We start from the raw sequence: 22,536 nt of genomic DNA, 5'->3' as shown, positions 1-22,536 counted from the left end.
GCAAGAAGGCGGCAGTACCAGCTTCAACGCCTCCTTTTAGACAATGATCTAGACTTGATAGCAGTCCAAGAATCTAAGATGGAGGCAGAGGAACATGCCGGACGCATGGTGGTTCCTTTTCAGGCAAATTTTCATGTGTGCGTTTGCCATTCTGTAGGTGCATCTGGTGGATGCCTCTTATTTATTCGCAACACTTTGGGTATAGGCGTGGAGTCGGTTTTTTCTTGTGTAAGTGGCCGTCTTTTGGTTGTTAATTTCACCATTTCGAAATTATGTTGGCGTGTTATTTGTGTATATGCTCCGAATGTGGAAAGAGAGCGTCAGAATTTTTTTGAATCCTTGGAGTCATGGTTCAAGTGCGACAAAATTTTGGTTGTTCTTGGGCTGTTGGCAGAGCTAAGTGCAGAAAATTTAGAGATAAGAGTGCTGAAATGCTGAACGGATTTGTTAGTGACTACAGCTTAGAGGATATTGGCAGTGTGTTCTCCACTGGGAGCTGTCCGGAATACACGCACTTTCAGCGCGATAGTCATGCGCGATTGGACAGAGTATATGTGTCAGTTGATCTTGTTCCCTTATGCTCTAGTTATCATGTACAACCAGTGACTTTCAGTGATCATTGATTTGTGAGTGCCACTTTCGGAAAAAAAGAGCAGGAAAGCACGCTTTAACTGGCACCTGTGGAAACTGAATTCCAAACTTTTGGAGGATGAAGAGTTCGTGATGAAAATTAAGACTGATTTTGAAAACATTCTTTTTGCCCAACCAGTTACTTTAGCAATGGAATGGGAAAGATTCAAAGAGCAGGTGAAGCTTAAAGCAATAGAAAGGAGCAGTGTGATTAGGTATAAAGAGAAAGAAAAAGAAAGAGCCCTGCACGCTGAACTGGAATGCTTGCTGAACATGGAAAGCACAGCTCCTGGAATGTTCACAAAAGAAATCGGAGATGTGAAATGCGAACCGGAACGCAATGACACAGAAAAATATAAAGCTGCTGTCGTACGTGCAAGGTCCGAAAAATTGTGGGCAGGCGAAACGCCTACAAAGCGAGCGCTCGCGGACGAAAAACGGTACGCTTGCCAGAAAGAATTCAGAAAGATAAGATACGGAGACGCAATTACCAGCGATCCAGGAGATATTCAGAACGCCTTTGTGGACCACTTCACAGAACTTTTTAGTAAGAAGCGCCAGACTCTAGAAGGTTTTCATGTAAACTTCTTACAATCGCCGCCGCGGTGGCTCAGCGGTTATGGTGCTCGGCTGCTGACCCAAAAGACGCGGGTTCGATCCCGGCCGCGGCGGCTAGAATTTATTTGGAGGAGAAATTCTAGAGGCCCGTGTACTGTGCGATGTCAGTGCAAGTTAAAGAACCCCAGGTGGTCGAAATTTCCGGAGCCCACCACTACGGCGTCTCTCATAGCCTTAGTCGCTTTGGGACGTTAAACCCCCATAAACCAAACCAAACCTTCTTACAATTGATGCTAACACTTGACGATGAAATCAAGCAGCGCCTAGAGCTGCCAATTACCTTGCAGGAGATAGAAAAAGCAATAGACGACCTACCATCTGGGAAAGCCCCTGGGCCAGATGGGTTGAGTGCTATATTCTTCAAAACATTGAAAAACTACGTCGCTCAACTGATTCTCAAAGTATTAACAGAAGCTTCTGAAAATAACCAAGTTCCATTGTCTTTTACTACCTCCGACATTGTTTTAATTCCCAAGACTGATGACACGGAGAAACTTATGTTGGTGGGGTCCTATAGACCAATCAGCCTCACAAATGTGGATTACAAGGTGTTCATGAAGATTTTAGCTAGCAGATTGCAAAGTGTAATCGCCAAGTTAGTTGGGCCGCATCAAACCTGGGGCATCAAAGGTCGCAGCATTGCCACAAATATACATGTTGCACGAAGCGTATTAGAATGCGTTGACGCGCTTGGCAGTCAAGTAGCTATGATGCAGCTAGATTAAGCAAAAGCTTTCGACCGTGTTTCTCATGACATTCTTTTCTCCATTCTAGAGCATGCCAATCTGGGCAGCGTAATAGTAGAAGGGGTAAAAATGGCTTACGCAAATTGTACGACGCGAATTATAGTTAACGGCGAACTTACCAACAGCCTCATAGTACGCTCGTCGGTGAGACAAGGATGCCCGCTCTCTCCCCTGCTTTTTGCAGTATATCTCGAGCCGTTGTGCTTGGCCATTCTTAACAGTGACTGGATTTCTGGATTCAAGCTTCAGGCAGCCGAAGTGAAAATCCTTGCATACGCGGACGACATAGCGGTATTTTGCACAAACAAAGACAGCATTCGTGAAGCTACGAATGTGGTCGAAAAGTTCTGCGACAAAACTGGATGTCAGGTAAACTGGGGAAAAAGCTGCGGATATTGGCATGGGGAATGGGATGTTTCACCAGATCTTTTTTCTCGACTGCAATGGACTGACTTACCGACGCGGTACCGTGGGGTGCCCCTAAAAAGTTATCGCGATCCCAGCGCACACTGGAACGAAGAGACTTTAAAGGCAAGAGAGAAAGCGGACGCGTGGCAAGGAAGGCAGCTGTCAATCTTTTCACGTGCCTTTGTGTGCAATGTTTTCTTGATTTCTAAGATATGGTACGTGATGAATGTGCTCTGTGCGTCGCGCAGCAATATTAAAAAAATCCATCGAGTGTTTGCAAAATACCTGTATAACGTTCCCAAAAAGAAGCTGTATAAGGATCTGGTTGGTATTATGCTGCCGCCACCTTTGTATCGTGCACCTTACCGTGGAGGCCTAGGGCAGGATATTTTAAAACGGGTGAAAAAGATGCCGGTCCGGCCGACAGTGAAAACATTCTTTTTAAAATTGCACTCTAATACACTACCCGTTAAAACCTGGCTTCAGGAAAAAGGAATCTTTGTCCCATGGACAACAAATTGCCTGTTATGTAAGCAGCCGGAGACAATTGAACATGTTTTCCTAGACTGCGGGGCGCCATATTTTTCTGGGATGTCCTGCAGAGAACCATTAAGAAAGAACTACCACTGCACCCTTATGGTATCAGATTTCTACCAGTTGATCGCAAAGAGGTACCCTATGACTTATTAATGCTTCTTGGCCTCCACAGCTTGTGGAAAACGCGAATGCAAGTAAGGCATGCGGATATAAACACTCGTAGTACACGTGAGAACTTTGTTGAAAGTGCTGTTTATCTGCGGGAATGTTACAAGGCGCAGCGTGACCCACCTCAGTGGGTAACACTACCAGATGTTCTAGTGAAACTTAAGAAATTTTAACTTCACCCGTATCAGCTCAAGTGTAGCTGAAGTGTTCTTATTGTTTTCATGTCAATCTCGAAAATAAAGAAAAAAAAAGCATTCGTGGCGGAGTGGTAGTGTCTCCGCTTCAAATGCTAAAGGCCCTAGTTCGATTCCCAGCTTCGACGCATTTTCTTTTTAAGTATCGACGCCGAAACGCGAATCTAGAATTTCGCCTCCATTCGGCCGCCGCGGGATCCAACCCGCGTCTTTCAGGTCAGCAGCACTGAGCCACCCCGAGGGGCGGCGGCAGTAATCTGTTTTCATCAGCTAAATTGCTACTTGCCAGTTGCGCACGCTTGCCTTTTACGTCACGACTCTCTCTTCTGCTGGGAGCTGCAAGCCGTGTCATGAACAGGAAACTTCTTGTCATATCATTGAACAGCTTTTCCAGATGCCAGCGCCAATTAATCCCATAGAGGCCGGAAGAAAGTCAACTACCGCACGCATCGTTGCCATGGCAACAGTATCGAGACGAAAAAAAAAAATGCATCCGTGTGCTGGATTCCATGGCTGGATTCGAATTACCGCCGGCGAAAGCATGGTGGCTTTTTTCTCGGTTTCCGAGACAGTTCCACCATCGGCGCAGTCTCTCGCGTTGCGAGCATGCCCAAGATTATTTATTTCCGCCTTTCGTCACCAGGTGCACTAAAGTAGTTAAAACCGAAACCAACTGGCATTCCCTACCCCTGGCACCCCGGCTTTGTTCCTGCCGCCGTTTTCGGCTGCAGCGTTTGTCAGCTAAAAAAATGATAGATGGGATTCATATGTAAAAAAATGAGCCGATTGCACTCACTATATAAAAAAAATCCGTCGAAATGACGGGAAATATCTTGGCAGCTCTATTTTCCAAGCATCTAACCGTAAAAATGACAGCCGGCCGTCATTTTCAAATGACGGCGTTTTTGATCATTTTGACGTCTTGCTTGTCAACTGGGAATACAACTTTGCCGTCAATATGACGGCCTCACGTCTTCTCATATTACAGTATGGCGTCATTTAAACGTCTTTTTGTCAATCTGAAATACATTTAGGTCGTCATAATGAGGGCCTGAGGCCTTTTTTTGTACAGTGTGGCATCAATTCGGGATAACAGACACCAAATTTATGTTTCGCGTCTTCTTGCAAACAGTGTGTTAAACATTTGATTACAAAGATCAACGCATGGCGATCCATGTATAACCGCAATTTAGAAGTGAAATTCTTGATGTCTTTCAGTTTCACCTTCCAAGCAATTTCTGTGACGTGTATTTGTCTTAACACCACATGAGGCATGAATGAAACTATACTCTAATGGCTGACACATAGTGTTCATTCCCGAAGATATGATAACAAATGATGTACCAGCAGTTGCATCATTTTTTCATGCCTCACATGACCCAAAAAACCTTCTACACACCGCAGCAATCAATCGGCTGATGAAACCAAAACAGTAACAAGACAATGAATTATAAACAGTTTTGCTGTCATAGCTAAGTACCATGTGGTGATCGATTTATTCTAATGTGTTATACATTATTTTAAAGATGAAAACATGCAAGCAAAAATTTGTCTACACTCCAAATTTTGCTTTGTCAATCTCAAACACATTTAGGTTAATATGACAGCCTGGTGTGTTTTCTGTACAGTCTATCTATAACTCTGTACAGTTACGGTCCATATTTGTGCATATTCCTATAGGCCTAAGCAAAGACGAGCTGGTGTTCATCGTTCTTGAACCGATCTCAACAGTTGTTTCTGTAAGTGATTTGAATTTTTTCTTCCTCCTTGATCAAGGGTTTCCAGAATACTGAAAGTCTACAAGCTCGCCTGTATCCTTTGTTAGATTTCTGAAGCTAAAGTTGTTTGGGTTATGCAATATCTTATGAAATATGGTACAAGAATTTATGTTTTGAAGGCATTTATTGCTCATAAGTGCTTTGTTAGTTGCCGAAATACAAAAAGAAGCATTAAACTTGCGGCTCCAGTGTCGCCTTAGGTGCTTGCTCCCAATAACATGCAAGGACCCGGGAATCTGAAAAAACAGAACATAACGTATAGCCAGACCAGATACAAGGATGATACGCAAAGAATATGTACAAAATTGTACAATATGAAGCCACGAGAAAAGGACCACACCAAGACAAAAATAACAAGAAATAATTTTGCTGCCATCACTAAATACTTGTAAATGAAATCAAAACACAATTCTCATTTTTATAAAAGAGATATCGCATCTATCCAACTCCCACTTATGAACTGTGTTGCATTTTAACTGTCATGCACAACAATGAATTTTAATATGACTCTTTGCTACGTGATCTGCAAGGCATGGGCTTTATCAAGTTGCGACGACAGCCCACCGCTGAACTATATTGCAGCTTGCGGTAAAATTTTACACTGTCAGTTCGAAAGGTGTGCTGTCTTGTTCCTTTATTCCATCGTCCTTTTGTTGCTGCAACCATTCAGCCTATATACACGACGCTACCTTTACATTTACCTCTTGAAAGCAACAGTCACTGTACTTTGTCAACTAACTTATCTTGCCTGATCGTCAGGTAAAAGACTAAATTGCTTAAAGTTGTCTCTCTTTCCTAAAACTTCATTTATGGTATGGCTGCTTCAAGGGAACATCACATTTCCTCAAGGCAAAGCTTTGATCGGCAGGCAATGGCACATAAACTAATTTAAGCAGTCTTCAGAGGGCAGGTCCAGAAGTGGAAGGCATTAGAAGCATCTCTTTCAACTGGACAACTCTCGCATATCAATGCATCATTCTGGAGGAAAGTACTTGTGACCATCACAAGGTGTACAACACATGCACTGATAGAGTTGCGCATTGCTTGCTTCAAGTCTGAGCGAGCAGTATAGATGACCAAAAATATACTGAATTACACAAATAATTATAAAAGGTGTTTTCTTGAATGTCATGAAAACCGAGAAATAGAACCAGAAGAAGTCACACACGCACACTTTTGGCGGCCTTACAAAAAATTTATTTTTAGCTCATCCACACACTTGAAGCCATTTTCTCGCGCAAGCGCCCATGCAAATGAAAAAATCAAGTCCGATCATCTTTCCATCCCCGGCAAAAGGCGCCACTCTATCTCTATGCTAAGGACAGATGGCTCGCTTATGCAGGACTGCTCATTCTTTTTGATTAAAATCCTTCAAGTGTTCTCGCTCATGCCAGGACTTCCCCCAGCTAGCAATGATCATGCGGTGAAACAGAGGCAAACATTTGCTACAGTCCTTCACATGCAACTCCAGGTAGCTCCCTGTGCTCGTAAGCAATGTGTTTCCTGAGGCGTTCATTCAGGCATTGCCCAGTCTGCCCGGTGTTTACTTTTTCACATCACATGGGGATTGAATACACAATTCCCACTCTACACTTTGTGAATTTCCTCTGGTGGTTGGTCTTGCAGGCTTGTTTCCTTTCACAGCCAGAGATGCGCGCACAGAGACCAGACATCTCATGAGGGGCTGAAAACACCATGTTGACACCAAAATTTTCAGACACTCTTTCAGTCCATGGCAAATTTTATGGAAGTACGGGATCACCTCAGTGTTTCTTGTCCCATACTTCCTTAAAAGTTCCCATAGGTTGAAAAGAGTGTCCAAAAATTTTGGCACCAAGTTGGTGTTTTCAGCCCCCTGTAAGCTATCTGGTCCTTGAATGTGCTTCTCCAACTGCGAGACACCGGCAAGACAAGCCTGCAAGATCAACCACCAAATGGAGTTCACAATGTGTGCAATGCAGGTTGTGTATGCGATCCCCATGTCCAGTGCGAAAGTATACATCAGGCAGGCTGGGCAATGCCTGAATGAACGCCTCAGGAAACATGGAGAAAGTTGCAAGCAGGCACAAGTAGCAACCTTTCTTTGCATGTGAAGGACTGTAGAAAATGCTAGCCTCTGTTTCACTGCACAAGCGCTATTAGCAGGGGTAAGTCCAGGCACGCACAGGAACTGCTTGAAGCACTTCTAACAAATTATAAAAAAGAATGAGTGGTTCTGCATAAGCAACCTCTCTGTCCCTACCACAGAAAAAGAGTGGCACTTTTTATCAGGAATGCAATGACGACTGGACTTGATTTTTTCATTTGGATACGAGCTTGAAAAAATGAATCAGCTGTAAGACCGGCGGTAGTTTGTGTACCTTCTCATCGACTAGCTGTGTCTCAGTTTTCGCTGTTTTGTTTTTTGCTGGAACACGAAATAAAATGCAACAAATTTGGTAAACGTCGTAAGCGATGATGCATGATATGAATAGCGCCAGCTTGCTGTGCTAAGAGCTGCCAAGTTATCAGGTTACTCCTTAGTGCTTAAACCAGAAAGAGAATGAAAAGGAAGCTGAGCAGAGGTCAGATAACCTTCTTCGTTTGAAGAAAAAGGACGTGATTTTCAGTCATGCACATTATTTGAATAAATTTTTTACCGGCCCTGAAATTCCAACCTTTATCGAAAGGGTCTTTCCCATTATTTCATATTCATTTACCTCTGGAAACGTTCCATTGTGAAGGGGCTGCCGGGCGGATGCCTCGGGGCGCATGCCTCGTGCCATCATTCGACTCCCTGTAGTGCAACTGGACACGTTTAGTTTATATTTCTCCGTGTTTCTAATTTTAACCATACACTCAAGTACTACTTATACAAGTTATTATTTTTAATCACACCCCTCCAGGGTGCATCGTAAATCGTAAGAAGAAACTTTTTTGCAACATAAATACCGTATTTACTCTTATAACTGTTGATATATTGTATACATGGAAGCCCTAACTTCGGCAGTGGAAAAAAAAAGTTGTGATGTCGTATAGGTGGACCTACAGAAGCGTTGAACCTCCAAAATGCCAATAAGGCAACCAGCAGTGCGTGCCACTTATCGGAGCAGCGGTGGGCACCGCCAGGAACTCGGAACGGATTGTGATACCCGTTATGTGCCAGGAGAAACGGACCAATTTTCCTGCGGAATGAACTTCAGTATATTTCCCATTTGCCAATTCAAAGTGGGCTTAAATTCCCAATGTCGCGAATTCACGAAAGACCAGAAATTTACAGATTACTTAAGGAAAATAAGTATTTTAAGTTATTCGCTTCTCCAAAGGCAATGTTCAGGGACTAGAGAAGCGTATTTTTTTTTATCCATCACATTTCGATGTATTCTTTCCTCAACAGCTTTTACAAAAAGAATCACTGAACGCTAGCAGGAAGTTGCACATTCTCACCTCCTTTTCTTTGATGCAGTTTCCGCGCAGTGACTCCATATACCAGGTGTTTCATTTAGGATGTTCTGCAGTTTTTTAAAATAGGCTTTTTGAGTTTGAACAAAAATATTTTTGGGAATAACACTGCCAGCGGTGTAGCTCGTTAGAATACAGCTAAGACGTGCTAACAGTAGGCCAGTTAACTAATATTGAGAGTTAGCTTTTTAATTATTATTGTTAATCTATTTACTGAAATGCGTGTAGCCCATCCATACCAGTTTTTAGAACTTCAAAACTGCAGTTACCTTAGACGTTGTGGCCCAACAAATTTTGCTACATCGCGCCAAAATACATGAGCTTTCGACAAGCTTGCAGGCAAAGCAACCCCTCCAGCGCATGTAACCCGTTGAAATCAAATGTTCTTGGGCCACGGCGCCGAGGTGTGCGCGCTTTCGAGGTTCTAAAAATTTATATATTACTTACGGTTGGCTATACGCCTGTCAATAAATAAGGAGACTAACAGTAATAGCTAAACAGTTAACTACTCAATATTAGTTGTCCAGCCTACTAATTAGCACGTCTTATCTGTATTATGGCCCCGCCGCGGTGGCCCAGTGGTTACGGCGCTGGGCTGCTGGCCCAAAAGACGCGGGTTCGAACCCGGCCGCGGCGGCTGAATTTCGATGGAGGCGAAATTCTAGAGGCCCGTGTACTGTGCGATGTCAGTGCACGTTAAAGAACCCCAGGTGGTCGAAATTTCCGGAGCCCTTCACTACGGAGGCCCTCATAGCCTAAGTCGCTTTGGGACGTTAAACCCTAATAAACTAAACTAAACTAAACCTATCTGTATTCTGATGCTCTACACCTCTGACAATGCTATGCCTCTTCTAACTAAAAGAGAGCTCTTCTAACTCAAAAAGGCCACTTTTCACAACTGCAGAACACCTTAGGTGAAACACTCGGTATTTTGTTCAGAAAGCGCTGGCTATGAGAACATGCTATCATGTGTTTTTTCTCTGGTTCTATTTTTTTTTTTGACGTGCACCAACCAGCCTGCATAGTTACTGTTATTGAGAGCATATTAGCATAGATGTGTGAATAAAAACTCCATATTAAAGAAAGTACGCGGTGTGCAATCAATACGACGCACTTACACTGGGCGTTCAGGGGCAAAGCGCTGCCCCCTAAGATTCCCCACGTTCGTGAGACATTCACCGCATTAGGTGCAACGAATGCGGTGAAGTTTCTTTTTTATGACGAAGACTCTAAAGGTCGCCGAAAGAGTGATGAAATTCTGTATTTATCTTCGTATCGGGCATATCTGAGAACCTTTTGTTCTTCTCTAAGAAAAAGTGACGAAACCTCTGCGCGATAACGGATCGCCTGAAACCTTTTCGCAATAGCGATCCGCTTGAGAGCTTTGCGCAATATGGGAGGTAGCAAATGCAGTAATCTTTCACAGCTCGAATGCGGCCATAACTCTGGGCTTGTCGTTGGAGCGGTTCTCTTCTTTCGTTTGTCGCCAGATTTGCGCCGCATTTTCGCTATTTGATTCGCTTATTCAGGCCCAATTTTGGAAAGCATGATTTGAAAAAAAAAAACAAAAACAAATTAAAACAGGTCAAACCACACGAGGGCAAGCAAAGTACATTGGTACGTAGCCTTTGAGTGTGATTACTATGCCTGCCAAAACTTATTCATAGAGAAAAAAAAGAGCAAAACGCTGAGGCAGCGTATTAGTAATGAGCGCTAGCAATATCGAAAGAATATATAGAGTCATTAGCCGTCTTTGCTCCATCCGGTACAAATTTTTCGTTATATCCGGATATCTACTTTTTTGATGCCAACGTATAAAGCGCAAGATGATGGTGCTCGGCTGCTGACCCGAAAGACGGGGGTTCGATCCCGGCCGCGGCGGTTGAATTTCTTTGGAGGAGAAATTCTAGAGGCCCATGTACTGTGCGATGTCGGTGCACGTTAAGAACCCCAGGCGGTCGAAATTTCCGGAGCCCTCCACTACGGCGTCTCTCATAGCCTTAGTTGCTTTGGGACGTTAAACCCCACAAACCAAAGCAAACAAATCATTTGACACCACTTCAAATGTCCTAAGTCAATTAGTTCTGCCGTAATGGACGTTTGAAGTTTCAAGAAGTCATGGTTAGTGGAACGAAAGGTTGTCGGTTCGAATCCCTATCATGCGCTACGCTCTGGTTCCACTGTTAATCGTATGCTCCGTAACGCGCTGAATCGTTTGATACCAATGTTTGGTCGACAAACGCTGTACCAATGGTACCATCCACTGGTCCCGCTTGAATGACCTTGTGTTTCATACTAACGCGACCTTTAGCAATGCGAGTGTTAGAGCGCTCACTGACTGCGCACTATATTACGCCTTTTTCTGCTTTATGTAATTGCGGGTTTATTTGGGTTTAACGTCCCAAAGCGACTCAGGCTTTGAGGGACGCCGTAGTGGAGGGCTCCGGAAATTTCGATCACCTGAGGACCTTAAACGTGCACTGACATCGCATAGTACACGAGCCTCTAGAATTTCACCTCCATCGAAATTCATAGTGTAATGACGCGTCAGTATTTACAGGCGTAAGATAGATACTTTCTGGCCTAACCCTCACTGGCATGCGAACTAGGCTAAAAAATCTGTTCGAGGTACGAAATGGTTCGATTCCGATCTCAAGATGATATTTTAAGTAGGGTGTAGCTGCACTACTAACAAAAAAAAAAACCCAAATCGGAGTAAATGGCTTGTCCTCTAGCGCACAACCAAAAGGAGGTTTTATTTACTCCATATATATGGAGTGTTTTTACCCCTCATATACAAGGGAGACTATCAGGAGTTCAAGGGAGTAAAAAATTGTGAGTACACTTTGGCAACTAAAGTGTTCAGAGGCGAAAGCCGGGGACAATATGCCGTGACGACTTCCGGTGGATGTGACGTCCCACCGTTCCCGCGGCTATATCGATAGTGAAATTGTATATCTTCCGGGGAACTTAAGTGTTAATTACGCTTAATTACGCATTTTGCCATCTGATTTGCCACAAATCCGCCGTTTTTACGACCCTTCTATGACAATTTTCACTATGCCGTGACGACTTCCGGTGGATCTGACGTCACACCGTACCCGTGGCTATATCGACGTCCTCGCTATTTCGATGCAATTCCGACGTTCTTGCCTATAATTAATTAACTAATTAATCTACAGTCATCAAGCTTGGCTTCTAGGTTCATTTTTTCCTCTTCTATCTCAAGCAAGCATTTGTTTTCTCCTATCTTCTTTAGTTCCCTACTTAAACGCGTGTGACATGCTTTGTTAACGGACGACAGTGTGAGCCATTAAAGGCTTTCGCCTTAAAATTTTTACTGCCCACAGAAATGGAACACAAAATGGCTCCATATTTATTGATCATAATTACGGCTCATTCTAGCAGCAGTGAGAGGGGCAGAAACGGACAGGGAGCTGCGGGGGCAGCCGACAACTAAGCTTGGGCAACTGCGCTGCTCTAATGTGACCTTACGTAACGTGTTCTTTTCGCCGTCTGCGAACCCAGCCGTGGCGTACGGCGGAGGCGGCAGGAGTCGTCTGCTTGTGGTTTTCTTGCGCTTCGCGAGCTCTTTTGGTTGCCTGTTATCGTAGATAAAGCGATATAACCTTAGAATGAATAATTACGAGCTTCAAAGTGGTCTCCGAGGAATTTTCATGGGCATTCACCACGATTTTGTTGTCCAAAACCAGAGAAGTATAAGTTGAAACTGGGATCACCACCGAAAGTAGTCTGGCGTGGCCACGTTTGCTATCATATTCACGTCTTTAAAGCTTGGTTTATTCTTCTTCTTCTTTTTCTTTGTTCTTTCTTTTTCTTTTAATATGATTGAAGAACAATGTAGCCTCATCAGCTATATCAAGATCTCGGCGTTGAAACTCTGCTCTATCGACGTTCCATGTTGTTGCTGCGCATTACAGTCTGCTGCAACGCGCTTCGCTGACCACACCGAAAAAAATTCAGGGGGGGGGGTACTTTGTTGACCTAAAGTGCGGTGAGGCGAAAGTCTTAAACGCGCTGTTGCTGCTTGTGTCACTGATGTGTGGTTAAGATGTTAAGCTTCGCCTCTTAGAGTGAAACGCGGCAGCGTCTTACAACGCTGCCAGGGAGTCCACAGAACGCCATCGCCCGTCCGGCTCTACGCCTTGCTCGTTGGTAGATTGGTTTTTGAGGAAAGGAAATGTGTCTCGCATATCTCGGTGGACACCTGAACCTCGCCGTAACGGGAAGGGAGGAAGATGTGAGTGAAAGAAGACACCTTATTCACTAGACGCGCCTTTGTTCATTCCAAACCATCGAGCTGGCATGGTGGAGTGGTTAGCGTGCTCGTCTTGCACTCCGTGGACCCTGGTTCGATTCCCGAACTCGACCAATCTCCTACTCGGTTTTATTTCTATTTCTGGTCTGACTAGAAAGGTTAATTTGGCTAATTGGCTAATTAACTAATTAGCACGACTTAGTCGCACTTGGAGCATCACTATACCATCCCTTTAATTGGTTGCATGGTTACTAGCCAAAGTACAATTGGCCCCGTTTGAAATTCGCCCACTGTGACGTCACGACCATTTCGACCAACTGAAAGGCGTGACATTTCTGTCGACAACTCCTGCTTACAACGATGAGGCATTAAAGGCTTCCGGCTTAAAATCTGCGAGGATGACGCCTAAGCGGGGCTCTGACGGGGTGACGACGCTAACAAAGGGAGATAAGGTGGGAATGCGCTGGAGGCTTCGTAAGAGCAGTGAAATGTTTACTGCAGAGTAAAACGGCGACAATCTAACATCTTGTACCGCGGCCGGCGCCCCTGAAGCAGCAGAAGCGAACAGCCTTTCAGCGACGATGGTAACAAAAGAAGACGTGACTCATCGCTATTCTCACACGACCGGCCAGAAGCAGACGACACGCTAGTGCGGGGGGCGCAAAATATTTTTATTGTGAAAGCAATATTGCTAGCACTTTTCTGCCGTCGGTGGAGGTCGTTCCTTCGCTCCGGCGCAGCTGCGGCGCACGACCACGTGACAGCGTGACGTCACGACCAGAGGAGAGCAGGGGATCCGAACTCGTCTCTTCGGCCGTAGTCGTTCCTTCGCTCGGCGCGGCGGCTACCACGTGACGGCCTCCTCGGCCCGCCGCAATTAATTTAATTAATGAACTCAAATAATTAATTTAAATAATTGTTTTCATCGATTCAATTACTTAAAACAATTAATTCATTTAATTAATTTTACTTAATGCCGAAGAAGAATATATGAGTACTGCGGAAACGATATAATCACAAGAGAAGAAAACGCCGTGCGGAAGAAACGCCGGAACTGAAAGAAGAGCGGCCTGCTAAAGGAAGATTGCAGTATACAGCCAAGAAGAAAGAGCAGAGCATTGTGGTGATTCGAGACGGTGACATCGTGGCTCAGCGACGTGAAGAAGAAGAGATAAGAGTTGGCGATTACGAGTCTGCTAGGCGTGAATTCGAGAAACGAAACTACCGGCAGAACTAAGCGCAGCCAGGTGTTACTGCTTTCGCAATCAGCCAGGCTTAACCAAGCTAAGCCTTCAGCCAATTTTTTTTTTACTCTATTGGAGACTTGGGGAGCATTGAGACCAAGAAACTCCATGTCAAAATGGGAGTTAAAAAAGTGAATCCTCATATTTGTTCCATTATTCAGTGCAGGGAGTAAAACAACCCTTTACTTCATCTGTGTTCCATATTGACGGAGTAAATGTTTCCGTACATGGAGGTTAAAGGGCGACATGGCCATTCGAACTCCCATTTGAGCTGATTCTTGTTTACAGTGGAGTGTGGGCGACGAATGAGAGAAATGGCAATACAGAATTCTAAAAACTAAAACATAATTCGAGTGGAAGGGCGACCGCTAATAGAAAGCATACACTTTCACGTTCAGACATAAAATTTCAAAATTATCGCTGATTACATGATGCATGTCAGGGTATTTTGCATTCGAGATGATCACACACCAGCAAAGCTACGCAACCGCACCGTAAGGCCGGGCCGGTTCAAGTTGCTCAGTAGCCGGTGGTTTTAAACACATGATAATTATTTGTGCTGCAAGTTTCACTCAGCACAATCGCATAAAATGATAATGAAAATTCACAAAAAAATTCTTCAAGAGATATTTTGTTCTTTATAGACCTCACATTTAGTTAAACAGCCTTAAGTGGAGTCGATGAAAGACAGGAAGTCTTGCTGTTCAGGTTACTCGGGAGGTGTTAACGCAACTGTGACATTTTGGTTACTGCTGAAAGAAAGAAAGAAAGAAAGAAAGAAAGAAATGCACGAGCATAAATATAATCAATCAAAGTGTTTCAATCAATGACGTGAATTCAATCCCTGTTCCGAACAAAGCCTTTTTTTTGATCGACCGGCTTCGGATAACGGCACAGATGGAAGCTTCATGGGATCCCACTTATCCACAGTCAAGTACAAGACTAAATATTAAGGCGGAAGCCTTTAATGCCTCATCGTTGTAAGCAGGGGTTGTCGAGAGAAATGTCACATTTTTCTATTGGTCGAAATGGGCATGACGTCACAGTGCGCGAATTTCAAAGGGGGCCAATTTTACTTTGGCTAGTAACCATGCAACCAACTAAAGGGATGGTACAGTGATGCTCCAAGTAAGTGGGACTGAGTTCAGTTAATCAGTAAATAATCAATTAGCCTAATTAACCTTTCTAGTTAGAGCAGATAAATAAATGAAATCGGGTAGGAAATTGGTCGAGTTGGGGAATCGAACCAGGGTCTCCGGAGTGCGAGACGAGAAGCTAACCACTCCGCCATGCCAGCTCGACGGTTTGGAATGAACATAGGCGCGTCTAGTGAATACGGTGTTTTCGTTCACTCCCATCTTCCTCCCTTCTCTTACAGCGAGGTTCAGGTGTCGACCGAGATATGCGAGACACATACATTTCCTTTCCTCAAAAACCAATTTATCGACGAGCAAGAGAGAGAGAGAATAAACTTTATGTATAGAGTCTTTGAAGAGGAAGGCTCTCTCCTGGCGCAGGCCGGCTACTGTCGCTTGGTAGCCTTGATCTCTTGGATCTCGGCGACCTGCAGCTCTCTCTGTGAGCAACTTTTGCTGCCACAGGTCCGAGCTGCGCAGCGCGGTCTCCCACTGCTCCTGGGTGGTTATTCCGCTGAAAGAGTTTTTACTGCAGGCCCACATGATGTGGTTAAGGTTAGCATACTCTCCGCAGCTTTTGCATTCTGCAGAGCATATATCGGGATGAATTTCGGCTAGTATTGCGGGGCATGGGAATGTGTGCGTTTGGAGCTGCCTGGGAGTGGTTGCTTGCTCTTGCGTAAGCGTGGGGTTGGAAGGGGGATATTCCAATCTTCTTCTTTGATAGAAAGTCGTGATTTCACCAAAAGTGACTAGATGGTCTCTCGCTGAGCTGGCCACGTGGTTTGGGAACGCGTCTGGCCCTGCCCGGATAGTTAGTCCTCGGGCTACGTTGTTGAGCAAGGCGTACAGCCTAACGGGCGATGGCGTACTGTGGACTCCCTGGCAGCGTTGCAAGACGCTGTGGCGTTCCACTCTTAGAGGCGAAGCTTAACATCTTAACCACACATCAGTGACTCAAGCAGCAACACCGCGCTTAAGGCTTCCGCCTCACCGCACTTTAGGTGAACAAAGTGTCCCCCTGAATTTTTTTCTCTGCTAAGGCTCACAGATGTGAGCACGATCTGTCTCGAGCCCAGTGGCATGCATGCTTTTTTTTAAAATAAAATTTTGGAACGGTCTCTCTGGCGAAAGTTCCGTACAATAGAATGTGGTCGTCGTCCTCCCGATGCCGCTGCCGCCGCATGCTTTGTCACCGGATGATATCGGCAGGGAAGCAGCACGCAATCTTCTTTTTCGCTAAAAGACTTCGAGTTAACCCCTCCAGCGACTGTGTCTTGCTTGGCAGGCCTTCGTGTAAAAAGTCGATAAACTTTTGCCTGCAAATGACACCGAAAGCATCGCGATTCTTTTTATCGTGCCAGAGTTGCAGCAATAGACGGTGACAAATGGAACGCAGCGCCCAGCCCGGATGCCATTCCATATAAAGTTTTCAAGACCTGAAGAGCTCCGTAATCCCTCAACTTCTGAACTTCATCAACCAATATGGGTTCGCGGTAGCGTCCCATGAAGCTGAAAAGCGGCTTCTATGATTCCCGTTTCGAAACCAGAGAAGCCACCGGACCTTGGCAATCTTATTCGTTATTGTTCAGGAAGAATGGTGAATATTAATACCATTCTACATCAACTCTATCGCCCTAGCTTAGCTTTTTCATGATGTTACTGGCGGTAAACTGGTATATTTGATTTCATACATTAGTTGTCAAAGTTACCGCTGTTTGCGGTGTCTACATCCGCGATAAAAAAGTAGTGCGTTCCTTGTGGTGAGATAATAATAATAAATGCTTTGCCTGCGGGCTTATTACATGACACATTTGTCCGGAGCTGGATTACGGGCGCTGTTATTAACGCGATAACGTTAAAGGCTCCGTTGTCCAGGAAGTCCAGGGCCGGTGTTGTGAGCGAGAGAGAGAGAACTTTTATTTAGAAGAGATGGATTCGCAGACGCCGGGTGGTCGGGGCCCCTAGTCCAGGGCTCCGCTGGCGTCAGCTGACTTGCGGACTAGCTGAATGATCAAGACTTGCTATTCCAGGTCGTCGTTGGTCACGACCTCCCCCCACTGCTCGTGTGTCGGGCTGAGCACTATTAACTTTCTGTACAGTATGTCCTGGCATTCCCAAGATGTATGGTGGAGGGTGGGGCTTGCTCCGCACCAAGGAGAGCAACTTGGGCATTGTGGGGATCTGATCTTGTGTAAAATGTGAGCACTTGGATATGCGTTTCTTTGCATAATCCTCCAGTCAATGGCATCCGAGGAGGACAGTTGCTTGTGTGGCGGTGAGAAATGTCTTCTTTCTAGCGTAAGGTGTCCTAGCCTGTCACCATACGGTTCTAGGAGGGTGGTGGGGTAGGGATGGGACCGCCCGGTTTGTGAGAGCTCGGGCTAGATCTTTCGCTCCCTCGTTTACAGCTAGCCCTTACAAAAATGGCTATCAACTTTGTTTGGAATTTGTATTAAAATTCTATTTACTCTAGTAACATTGAAGTAACTTTTACATTCTATACAAAATTGGTAGAAGGTTACTTCTTTGTGCCTACTCCTGTCAATAGAAAGTTACTAGAAAATCTGGGTGCAGTTTGACACATCGAAAGAAACGATCGAACAAACTGCATGGTGTTTGAGGTGATTAAAACTATCTTGTTCGCATAATCGTGACGATATCTTGCCTGATTGCATGGTGGAATCTGTTGCAGCTAGTCAACAATTTCACTATATTGAAAAGCGACCAACATTATTCGCAACAAACTAATTTGAAATCAAATCAGGGTTGGAAAAACGTTTCAAAACAGAAGACAGATTCCATTTTAATAATTTATATACTTTGTCTTTATGTACTGTTGTGAGTAGAAGTACAATAAAACTGAGAAAACATTTTCGGTCATGCGAATAAATAATCATGTACTCTAGACCTTCGTGACCAGGTGTCCTTGTTATTCTGTGTGGTTGTGAGAGTACTTAATTTTGTGTTTATAGCTGTGAGCGAAAAATCACGGACATGGCTCTGGGAGGTGGTTCCCAGAGAGCAACCTAGGTGGCAGGCGGGTTACCTAGGTCACGTGACTTTGCAGCGTCATCACAACCTACCCACCGGAGGGTGAGGAAACTGCCCACCCTGACAGGTGGCAGTTAACTTAATGATTGGTCACCCGGGAAAAGAAACCTGGGTCGCACAGGGCCCACCGCTAGGATCACCTGCCATCGCAGGGCAGTGGCGCATCGCTTAACCGCTGCCCTACAGCTCCAAGAGGGGTATGCATATTTTGCGCACGTGCAAAGGCCTTTCCACGAGGACGCAATAGCGCCTTCGTTGATATTTAAATATCTGAGGTTGGCGATCCACCAATTGGTCGGGTTAAAAAGAACAGGTGACTCAAATATTAGCTACACAACCACACAACCACACAACCACACAACACACAGCTCCGCGATAGAATACAAGCAATACGCAACAACATTATCTCCCACTGCAAGACACTCGACACCGAACACTGGACACGAACATGCGACTGCTTAGACGGAACTTTACATAAAAAATAATCCTGGTACCTTCTCCGCTCCCTTCTCGGACCTCAACCTCATCCCACACCCACTCTTGAACGCCTCTTCGCCTCCCATACTCCAACAGAGGTTTTCACTGACCTCCACCAACTTTATTTCCCACCCTCACAATCCTCTTTAAACTCACCATATCATGGTCCAGCCCTTCCCGCACTAGACATCCCCTTCACGCACACAGAACTTGACACAGCACTCGCGCGTTCTAACACACACTCTGCCCCCGGTGCAGACAAAATCACATACAAAACTCTCAAGAACCTTCCCCCCGAAGCCAACACATTTCTTCTTAATGTCATCAACGACGCCTGGACCTCTGGCACCCTGCCAGTGGACTGGACATCGTCCCTGGTCTCATTCATACCGAAACCGAATAAACCCTCCAGCATCAGTAACCTCCGTCCTATTTCCCTTACCTCCTGCGCGGGCAAGCTCATGGAACACATGGTGCTTGCCCGCCTCACTTCCCATCTTCAAGCCACCGACTATCTCCCCCACACCCTTATTGGATTTCGCCGAGCACTATCCACCCAAGACCTTTTCCTTCTCCTTCAACACACTTTCTTTAACTCAAATGCCTCAGACGCTGCGCAGGTCAAAGCCTTAGTAACCGTTGACATACGCAAGGCTTTCGACTACATATCACACGACCACATCCTCACCATACTAGCTGATACACAGTGCGGACACAGCATGCACAATTACATAAGAGCTTTCCTCTCCCACCGCTCTGCCCGTATCCGCTACCTCGACAAACTGTCTAACCCAATCCCACTCACTCGTGGCACTCCACAAGGTGCCGTCCTCTCTCCCATCCTCTTTAACCTAGGCATGGTCCCACTCGCCCGGGCCTTAGCCGATATTCCCAACCTTCATTTCGTCTTCTATGCAGACGATCTCACCTTGTGGGTCACCACTGGCTCACCGGGAGAGGTCCAAACCACACTACAACATGCACTTAACACCATTTCCTCACACCTCTCCCAAGCGGGCCTGCAACCCGCTCCGGAGAAATCAGAACTTTTACTCATAACACGCAGTAAATATCAACGGACGATGAACCCCTCCATCTTCCTCACACTTGCCGGACAGCGCATCCCCCGCGTCGAATCTTGTCGCATCCTGGGTATGCCACTAAACTCCAACACTTTCACCTCTGCCATCAATCAGTCCATACGCACATGCCACTCAGTAACACACTTAATGCGCCGCGTAGTTTTAAAACATGCCGGCCTCTCTGAGACACACGCCAGCCGCCTTGCTCAAGCGCTGGCTCTGAACAAATTCATGTACTACATACCTTACTGCCCACTTACAAGTACACAACAAGACAAACTAACCCGGGCCCTCAATACACTATATAAAGCAACACTAGGACTCCCCCCTGAGGCTTCTACAGACACCCTGTACAGAACAGGCCTCTTCCACCCTCTTCAAGCCCTCCGTAACCTGTACCGGGAGAGACAAATCATCCGCCTGTCCAGTACACCAGCTGGACGGTGGATACTTTCCCAGACTCCCTACACACCCATCTCTTTCCCAGACCCACCGCAGTCTCCGATCTATCCCCCTAACCTCCGCCTCGCACCCATTCCACGCAACATGTCCGCACACACACACGCAGGCCGTCGCCAGGCATACGCATACAACCACAAGCCACCTTTGGACGCTGCGGCGGTGGCCTACACAGACGCCTGTCTCACGGAAACCGCGGGCTCCACAGCAGCCTTCTTCCTCCACCCTTCCCTCTCTACAACCAGCACTCACACAACCGGTCCATACACCTCCCCACCCTCCACGCTCGCCCTAGAAATACACGGGATCGCCGATGCCATCACACACTTTGCCACCCTACCCCCCGCCCCCCAATACGTTGTCTATACAGACTCGCAGGCAGCTCTGCGTGCCTTCCATGAAAGAGCCCTCCCTTTCCCTACTCGATCGGCCTTAGATGCCGCCCTCTTAGCATTAAGCCCACGACCGGTGACCCTTCGGTGGATCCCTGGTCACATGGGCATCCCCGGCAATCAGCTGGCTCACCAGCTTGCCTGCGAAACTATACACCGGCGCCGGGGATCCCATGGACGAGCCCACCGACGGAGCAGGCGGTCAGGGCTTACAAACGTACTGTCGACGAATACTACGCGCAGCAAAAATTGGATTTAGCTGATTTACCACCACCGCACCCATCCTTATCGATTCGTGAAGCTCGCATTCTTCGCCGAATACAGTTTAATCTCCTACATACACCAGCCAAACTTTACCTATACCGGTACACTTCCACACCTCAGTGCCCAAACTGTCCACACACATATGCAGACATAGAACACTGCCTTACACAGTGTCACGCAGCCTTCCAGTCCCCCGCCTATCCTTTCCCCCCACCCCCACCGTGGCCCAACTGGCGCGCCTCCCTGGAACTGAGACTGCAACGTGCCCTCGTCGCCTTGGCCCAGGATGTACTAAACGCCTAACAGAAAGGATGTTCGAATAAAAATGTCACACCACCACCACCAAACGTTGTGTCTAAACCGGCGCGTTGTTCCCGAGTCCCAGTGTTGGCGGCGTCCGCTAACTTGCCGGACGTTATTTAGTGTGGGCTGTTGTGCACCCGCGGCTCGTATACTAAGCCCGTTTCTAGCATTCGACAATAGCACAATGGAATCGCGTTGACGCCTTCAGTAACGATTCTCCGGAAGGCATCGGGATATTCGCAGTCCATCAAATCCAGTTTCGTCGTCTGTTCGCAAGAAGCGCATTACTGAGTAAGATACCCGACCACCTGTCCCATGTCTCCGTCGCTGTCTGCACTGATAACAACATACGGGGCTGTGAGATAAAAATAAATTACGTTCGATTTGCGTAGTTAGGCAAAATGCGATTTAGGTGCGCTAGCACTTAGGTTTTTTCTGAGGTACTGGCGTTCGGATTCATTGTTCACGGATAGCAGTTGTTCGAACAGCGATGATGGGTTAATGCCCGTATATATGCAGAATCAGTCATTATCTATATTCGTAGACCCCTGGGAGTCTTCCTACCACTCCTGGCGCAGTGGTTTAGCGGCCAAGCGATGCGCCACTGCCTTTCTAATGGTAGGTACTGCCATCGTGGGACTTGGGTTGCTTGGGTTGGGTTACGACTCAGGTTGCTTTTCCCGATCGGCCTCTCAGGGTTAACTGAGCTGCCGCCTGACACGCTGGGCAGGCTGCTCACCTACCCAGTCTAAGACTTTACACAATTAAAAAAAAATCAAGGGGGCACTTTGGCTCTCTAAAGTGCTGCAAGGCGAAAGCCTTTCCTTGCGCACTGGTTTGCATTGATTTCTGCATTGAACGAAGACACCGTATTCACTAGACGCGCCTTTGTTCATTCCAAACCGTCGAGCTGGCATGGCGGAGTGGTTAGCGTGCTCGTCTGGCACTCTAGAGACCCTGGTTCTTTATCCAACTTGACCAATTTCCTACTTGGTTTTCTTTCTTTCTTCACTTTACTTGTAGCATCACCCTTTAATTGGTTGCATGGTTACTAGCCAAAGTACAATTGGCCCCGTTTGAAATTCGCGCACTGTGACGTCACGACCATTTCGACCAATTGAAAAGCGTGACATTTCCGTCGACAACTCCTGCTTACAACGATGATGCATTAAAGGGTTCCGCCTTAAAATAGTCAACCTGCCGACGTATACGCAGGGTGTTTCATGTGAAACTTCACACAATTTAAAAAAAATTAGTCTGTTTAAGTAACAAGAGCGCTTTTTTCGCCATAGCATTGTCAGCGGTGTAGTGTACCAGAATACAGCT

This window comes from Amblyomma mixtum, chromosome 3 (genome assembly GCF_055824585.1).
Source record: "Amblyomma mixtum isolate Tamu chromosome 3, ASM5582458v1, whole genome shotgun sequence".
Lineage (NCBI taxonomy): Eukaryota > Metazoa > Arthropoda > Arachnida > Ixodida > Ixodidae > Amblyomma > Amblyomma mixtum.
Note: the sequence above shows the minus strand (reverse complement) of the source record.